The sequence below is a fragment of the Fukomys damarensis genome, unplaced genomic scaffold (assembly GCF_012274545.1).
Source record: "Fukomys damarensis isolate Sample0158 unplaced genomic scaffold, DMR_v1.0_HiC HiC_scaffold_11, whole genome shotgun sequence".
Classification (NCBI taxonomy): Eukaryota; Metazoa; Chordata; class Mammalia; order Rodentia; family Bathyergidae; genus Fukomys; species Fukomys damarensis.
Genome location: NW_022900923.1, coordinates 14,980,371 through 14,988,394, shown reverse-complemented (window position 1 = coordinate 14,988,394; position 8,024 = coordinate 14,980,371). Strand labels below are relative to the sequence as shown.

At 35.2% G+C, this 8,024-nt stretch overlaps 1 pseudogene; it reads right to left on the bottom strand.

The window, feature by feature from the left end:
• Window positions 1-6,272: 6,272 nt before the first annotated feature.
• Window positions 6,273-8,024, bottom strand: part of LOC104849428 — a 14,649-nt pseudogene continuing 12,897 nt past the window's right edge.

The window sequence follows — 8,024 nt, the reverse complement described above, 5'->3', positions numbered from 1 at the left end:
GGAAAAAAAAAAAAAAAAAAAAAAAAAAGGAACCAAGTTCGTTACATAGATTTATGTTGGTGCATCCTCCACTGATGGGAGTCTCCGGAGGTGTAGCAGTATTTTCCTTCCTGCTGCAGAGGAACATACCCCTACAAATAGAGATTTCCTTTATAGATGTAAGTTTCCCATACTGAAGGGTAACTTCTGCTTTGTTTTCAAGCTTCTCCTGTGTCTGCTGTTTCTCAAAATTGTCAGTTCCTAATAATCCATAAGTCAAAGGGTGGGATAAAGTGCCATATTCCACTGTTCTACAGTGACATTGGAACAGTGCGTCCTAAGCCTCATCCATAGGTTGAAGATACTTTAGACTACATTTTGTTGTAGATAACATATTTCTAAAACAAAGATATTATCATACATATAAATAAAACAGTAAATGGATCCCACAGTGATAAGAGAGTGGACGGGAGAGGCAAGAACAAGGAAGACTGGGCTGGGTCACGGGAGGCCTTGTTTGCTACTGAGCTTGGACCTTATCTAAAAGATGATGAGAGCCTTTCAGATGTTTTGAGCAGAGTTACACTATGGCCAGACCTACAGCAGTGGTGACAATAGGCAAAGGATAGTTGGATATTAACAGAATCTATGGTCATCTTCCAGATCTCAGCATTTTTCTGGGTTGTGCATTAGGAGGCACCAATCACATGAGTTACTTAGGGACTCTGACCATTGCATTATTCTTATCTGTCTTACAGGGCAGTGTTTCCTGCTGCAGTGGTCCTGGGAAACTCTAGCCCCAGAGTATTTATGCACAGGCTGAACATTAAGAGTTGGTTCTGTTCTCAACCCTAGCTTGACCTTTGGTTGGTTTATCCACAAATGTTTGTTCTGGTAAAGTGCATTCCAGTGACCACATACTCATTAATCACAGCCCTCTCCAGCAGTAACACAGTAACTACTGTTATATAATGCTGATTATAAAACGAAACCTCTGTCATCTGAACATGGGGAGTTGTAATATAACACACAGGACAAAGAAGTGCCATCAAGAAAGCAGAAACATAATTTGTAATTGAGGCTAAACTGCATCCACAGATTTTTTTGTTTCCCTTGCTTCGCAAGGTGCCGACCAGTTGTCTTTCTAAGCTGAATGATATTCTTTTCCAAAAATAATTGTTAAAAAAATAGCATAAGTCACATGAAAACACATTTGTTTTAAAAATTCAAATAATATAAAAGTAAGTAGAAAAAAGTACCAGTCCCTATTGCTCCCTGTCCTTCACAGTCCCAGTCCAACCTCAGGAGAAAACCACTAATGATAAATGGCTTTCAGATGTTTCTTTCTGTGTATACCTAATATTTATATATATGGATCTACACATGTGCAATTATATAATCAGGACAATATTGTAGGTGGCTTTCTTGGCTTTTCTCACTAGGCAGTATAGTTTAGAAGGCTCCATGTCAGTATGTATAAATTGATCTCGTATATTTTACGATACATTATTGTACATTGTGGTCGGCATTTTAGGTATTTACAGTTTTTCACAATTATGAAGTTACACTAATTGTTTTTGTTTACCTCTGTGCATTCATGCCTTTCTAATATTCAATTAATTAATTAACATTCATTTGGAATTAATCCGATGCTTTATTTTTAGCTGTTGGGCAGGGAACTGTGGCTCCTGCATTTATACTTGGCACCTACAGGACCGTTTCTGTCTCACAAGGCTGGTACCCACCTCTGTGAATGAGTGGGAGTCTCATCTGGCACAAGCCACAGGCAATGGATTATCTGCCTCCAACATCAGAGAGCTACTAAAGAGTGGGGTGGGTAATGTAGGGAGAACAAAACATCAGCCAAAGGTCTTTAAATTCCGAGGTCTTTAACTTCCCTTGAAATTTGAGAATAGTGATTGCAAGATGACAATACATCTCGTTTTCGGGGAAGGAAGGAAAAAAGTCTTACACTGTAATCCTTTAGGCTGAAAACTGGCCTAAGTTTTATCTGATTTATCCAAGGCTGAAAAATCTTTTCTAAAAATTAGGTAAAAAGATAAAAATGAGACTTCTTTAAAAATATTTTAGCAAATCTGGCTTTATAGTATCTGGAAATTTCTTTGTGGTACCAAAGAATAATTCCTCTATGTTTAAGTTCCCAACACAATGATTAATATGCAGCCTCCCTGTTTTACTTATTTATCAGTCTAGTCCCTGAACATGCCTGTGTTTGGATGCCTACAATGGCCAAGCCTACTGGAGCTTAAGGATCTCTTTGAAGCATTAAGAAGACATATCTGAATATAGGTCAATTCTTTAATAGGTGTAAAGCTCATTAGATGATTAGCAGGATGAGGTAGTGAAGAATTAATGATGCTTTAGTGCTCCAGATGCCTGAAGATGACAAGCCTAAGGTTAATAAACTTAGGCATCAGAGCTCTGGTTTTACCACTTCTTTTATTTTTGAAAAAAAAAATTCAAGAAACTTTATGGAACATAAATCTTCACTGTGGCAATTTCACATATTCATATACACATCTTACTACTTCTTTTATTATCCGGTAAGAAAAGGTAATCAGTGAAGCTGTACCTTGTTAATTCTAAGCAGAGGACAGGTGAAATAAGTGACATCAATACAGTTCAATATAAAATATAGATTTCAAATACAATTGACTCTTGAACATCGTGGCAATTAGGGGCATTAATTCCCTTCATACCATCTTTGTATATTTGACCAAATTTTCATTGTGTATTATATAAAATATATACATATACACATACACAACACATATAATGTTCTTCATATATTAAATAGGTGGTACTCTTCATTGGTATGATTAAGTAGCTTGCATCCATTTTATTTATATATGTGTATATATATATAATAAATATACTTATAATCATACATTATATCTATACCATGAACAAACATGTATATATTATATATGCACATGTAAATAAAAAGCCACAATGAACTTAATCATATCTATGAAGAGTATGACTCCTTAAATGAAGAATGTTATATGAGTGGTGACATGATCATGTTCTTTTGCTTTTCGGTGCCCTTGTGTATTGTTTAGAAAGAAAGATAGCCAAATATCTTTGGAAAGAATGCTGAATTGGGATGCAAAAGGCTTAGCTTTGCCTTTAACCCCCACACTACCTCAAAGCTTTCATTTCCTCATTGTGAAGTAGGGCAGGATGATGTTAATAGACGAAATGCCATATAAGAATTAATAAAAAATGTTTGTGAAAAAATAAGATATGATGCAATGTTACATTAACAGAGGCAAGAGAATCAACATGAGTCTCACAGTTTCATTAAATATGTTAATTTTGGGAGGATTTTGGGGGCAAAGTACAACATTAGCAATGTAAATTTTTTTGTATTGTCACAAAGCAGAGCGATTTTAACTGCTAAATTTACTACTAATCTGACTGAAAGCAGATGGCTATTATTGATAATGAGCCGGTAAAAGGTTTTTACTTATTCTTAATGTCCTTGCTTGGTATAGTTTTAACACTAGATTTAATCACAGATGTATCTCAACACTCACATATATGCACAGTCAGATTTCACAAATGTTCAGGCTGAGTCCTCAATCAGAACGAAGTATCTTTTGGGTTACCATGCTTCCTGACCCTTCGTTTCTGCATGATGATACTGTGTTCTCTTCTTATTATGCATGGTTGGTGAAGAAGAGTGGAAGGATCACTTTTTGTCAGCTACTACTTATGGCCAAGAAATTGTAATTAGCTTTCCATCAGATTTAGTGGAATAAAAATTAATATGGTATTACCTATTCAGTTGAGTAAGACATCAACTCTAACTTAACCGAAAGTTTCCAGTTGGTCCAAATATTCTATTTGAAAGGCCAACACTGCACTTAGCTGTTCTTTCCCTAGAGTTGTCTCTGGGAGAACACCTGAGTAGCACAGAGTCTGAGCAGGGGAGGACACTCTTACCCCAAAATGTGTTCCAGAAGCACAACCCCCACTCACAGTATCATTATTTTTTCTTGTTCTCTCTCTCAACTAAGTTTCTAGATTACTCTTCATTTGTGGTCCCAGACTAAACAGAGCACTCACAGAGATAAATTTGGGATCACTTTAGTTCTATAGGCTCATATGCTGCTATACAATATAGTATCATACAAGGCAACATATGCATGAGTGTACACATACATACTCATACACGTGAATGCTTTGGAGCCACATCTGGTTTGAACCTATTTTGATTATTAAAATAAAATTTATATATCCTAAAAGCAAACTTGGATAGATTGGTATATGTTTTTCTTCCCTCCATTTCTGGGAAGTCTGTTGTTTTGCATGGATGTATTAGTTTGTCTTTATGCCAATATATACTGCCTCGATTACTATAACATCATAAGTTAATAAATTTTGAAACAAGGTAGTATTAGCACTTTATTATTTGTTTTTTCTCTTCAAAGATGTTTTGAGAATTTTTAGGTCCATTGTATTATTTTTAAATTTTAGAATCAATTTTTAATTTCTACAGAGGGTTCTACAGTTTTTAATTTCTACAGATGTTTGATGAAAATTGCATTGAAACCATACATCAGTTTGGGGAAGAATTGACACTACAGTGGTGGTGAGTCTTCCAACCCAGGATGTAGTAAATTTCTTTAGTTATATCTTTAGTATTTCTTTTGGTAGTGCTTTGAAGTTTTTACAATATAGGCCTTACTGAGGTTGTTAGTTTTTCCCTGAATATTTCACATTTTTGGATGATATTATAAATGCTAGCCTAAATTTTTTCAATTTCATTTTGTTTATTGTTAGCATAATAGAAATGCAATCATTTGTGTTAGTAATTTTTAGACAGATTTCACCATAATTTTTTTTTGTGTGTGTGGTACCGGGGATTGAACTCAGGTCCTTGCACTTGCGAACCATAATTTCTATGTATACAGTCATGCTAAGAGTAAATAGTTTTATATCTTCCATCATAATTTAGATGTCTTTTATTTCTTATGATTCCCTTTGCATAGGCTAAAAACTCTAGCAATATTATGAATTGAACTAGGGAGAGCCGACATTTTACATTGTTCCTTGTCTTAGGAAGAAAGCATTCAGTTTTTCATCATAGAGAATGATGTTGTAGATTTTTCATAGTTGCCCTTAATGAAATTGAGAAAATTTCTTTCTATCCTTACTTTCTAGAATTTTCATCCAATGGATGTTGGCTTTTGTGAGATGTTATTTTCTGCATCTGTAGTGATGATCATATGGTTTTTCATTTTCAGTTTGTTAACATAGTGAATTACATTGATTATTAAACCAACATTGCATTTCTGAAATAAATAAATCCTACTTGGTCATGATATTTTATACCCATTTTATAAACTTTTAGATTATATTTGTGAACATTTAAGAATTTTCAATTTGTTTATTATAGATATTGATCTGGATTTTAATTTTTTCTATTTTTGTCTTGCTTTGATATTAATGCCGTGATAATTTCACAGAGTGTACTAGGAGTATTCTATTTCTTTAATTTTCTTGTAGAGTATATATGTAATCATATTGTTGCTTTCTTGAGAGTTGGGTGGAACTTACTAGTGAGACCACTTTAGCTTAAAGTTCTTTGTGAAAAATGTTGTTTTTTTGTGCTAAGATTTTAATCCACAGTCTTGCTGTATCACTGAGCCACACCCTTCAAGCAATTTATTGAACTTGTTATAATGGGATACACTTGTCTCCCTGTACTGATTTATTGTCACACATTTAAGCCAGTGTTGTACAAAACACATTGGTTGATGTACTATAATTGGCAAGATAAAACACTTTTTATAAACCTTATTAAACTTCTCCTAGCCTGAAAGTCTGTGTTTATTCCTGCTTAACTTTCCATCTTTTTCCTTATCTCAAATGTCTCCAAACTTTAATTCAGCACATGGAAAACCTTTCAAAGGACAGATTCTCACCAGATACAGGGAGGCTTGGTATTTTCCATTTATTTATACTTTGATTTAAAGGATCCAGGAATCATTTTTATGTCTGCAGGAAGGAAAGGAGAAGTTATACAGAGATTGTGTGTCTTTGTGTGTTATATTCTGTGATTAAACTTCTGGGCTGAACTCTGAGCCCCAATGATTTTATCATGACTAAAGTGTGAACAAAACAATGAGAAGGAGCACTGGAAATGAAAACATTTTAAGCAAATTGTAAAAGTGATGAGGTTGCTGAGCTTCACTGACAGCGCTTGTCCGGGTTGGCTTCACTGTTCGGTCTCATTGTGTCAGGATGGTGTTTCTGGCGCCATCTCACTTCCCTGGGCCCATTAGTTGAAACTGGTATGGACTGCAAGGGCCAAAGTACACTTCCAGGGCCAGCTGGGGATCTGTCAGGAAGAACCACGGTATGTTTGGCTTGGCCCCGATGAAGGAGCCCTCCTCATCCATGTATGTGATAGAATCTGCTTGCAAAGTATGGCTCTCCCCAAATCTGAGAAAGAAAAGAACATATTGGAATGAGACTCACAATTGCAAATAGAAGTATTAATGTTTTGTTTTCTGTCTCAGAAAAATAACAGTTTAGCATTTTGGTCCACATCTCCAGTTGATATATATTTGCGATTGTTCTTTGTCTCAATTTCTCCCCTTTTTCTCCTAATCTCTGTCTGAGTTTGAAATAACTTGGGGCTTGGAGTGAACTGATTCTTTGGTCAAGGCAACTGATTAACTTAATTTGTGAACGTGAGTCGGGAGGGCTGATGGGGATCTTGCCCACAGGGCAAGTACTCTTCCACTGCGCTACAGCTTCAGCCTGACTTACTTTACTCAGCAACACAGGACTGTTCTTTATACAGCATTGACTAGAACCTGGCCCCGTGTTAGACTGTTGTTTGGGTTTGTTTAAAATTGGATTTATGTATGCATTTAATTTGCTTTGATTCATTAATTTAAGTCATTTTATACTGGTGGTTGGGAATGTGGCTTCATTTGTTTTAAGGAAACCTGAAGAGCAGCTACTTAAGCAATGAAACTAAAATTTAATCCTCTCTTTTCTTCCTCTTCATTATAATTGGCCTCTAAAGCAAAGGTTGTCAACCAGCATGAACGATTAGCACACAGGAGTGACCACTGGGAGTTGTCCTATGAATTGGACGGCGTCATGCATGGAGGTTATGTTAAACCTGAGGATTCCATTTCCTGTCTTTTCTAAACCCTAAACCAGTGTCCGCCTTGGAGCATTCAATGAATGATGTGTTGGAGGCTTGAGAGAAGAAACTTTCTATACAATCATTTATTCATTCAAGTATGATCCATTATTTACTTATGTTTTCACAGATTCTGTTATATAATTTGAAAACTTTTCCTTTTTTGGAGTAAATTAACATGAAAAGTATATTTAAGTATCTGATGTCAAGCCACTTAAATGGCCTGCTACAGATCTTATTGATGTTATTGAGAATACATGTTTGAATAAATCAGAAGTGAACACCATTTTTATAAAAAATTATCAGGGCAGGTAAACACAAATTAATTGTCATTTAGCTTTTTTATCACAGTAAATTAGACATTAGGGCATAATTACCCGCTAGCTAGCTTGCTGGCAGACGTGGCTGATGGAAATTTTTTTGGAAAAGTTAGAAAGACATTTCTCAGTCTTAGCGCTGTTAACATTTTGAGCCAGACAATTCTTTGGTTTGGTGGGTTGCTCTCAGCAATGTAGGATGGTTAGTAGCATCAACGTCTCCATTCATAGAAGGCCAGTAACATATTATCTTCATTTACAAAGACCAATTTTTCCAAATGTTCCACATAGGGTGAAATCATCTCTGTTAGAGAACTCCTGTTCTAGGGTTATATGGGAGAAAGTAATAACTGTTTTTCTATCAACTACTGCTTGATTATAGCATTTCAGAAATGTGAACTCCAATGATAATATTTTAGGTTATACTGTTTTTCTACATATAAAGGCAAATTTTAGGACTGTTCTCTTATCAAGTAAAATTGTTTACTATTGAGTTTCTTTTCCATTTTCTTTCTTTCTTTCTTTTTTTTTTTTTTTTT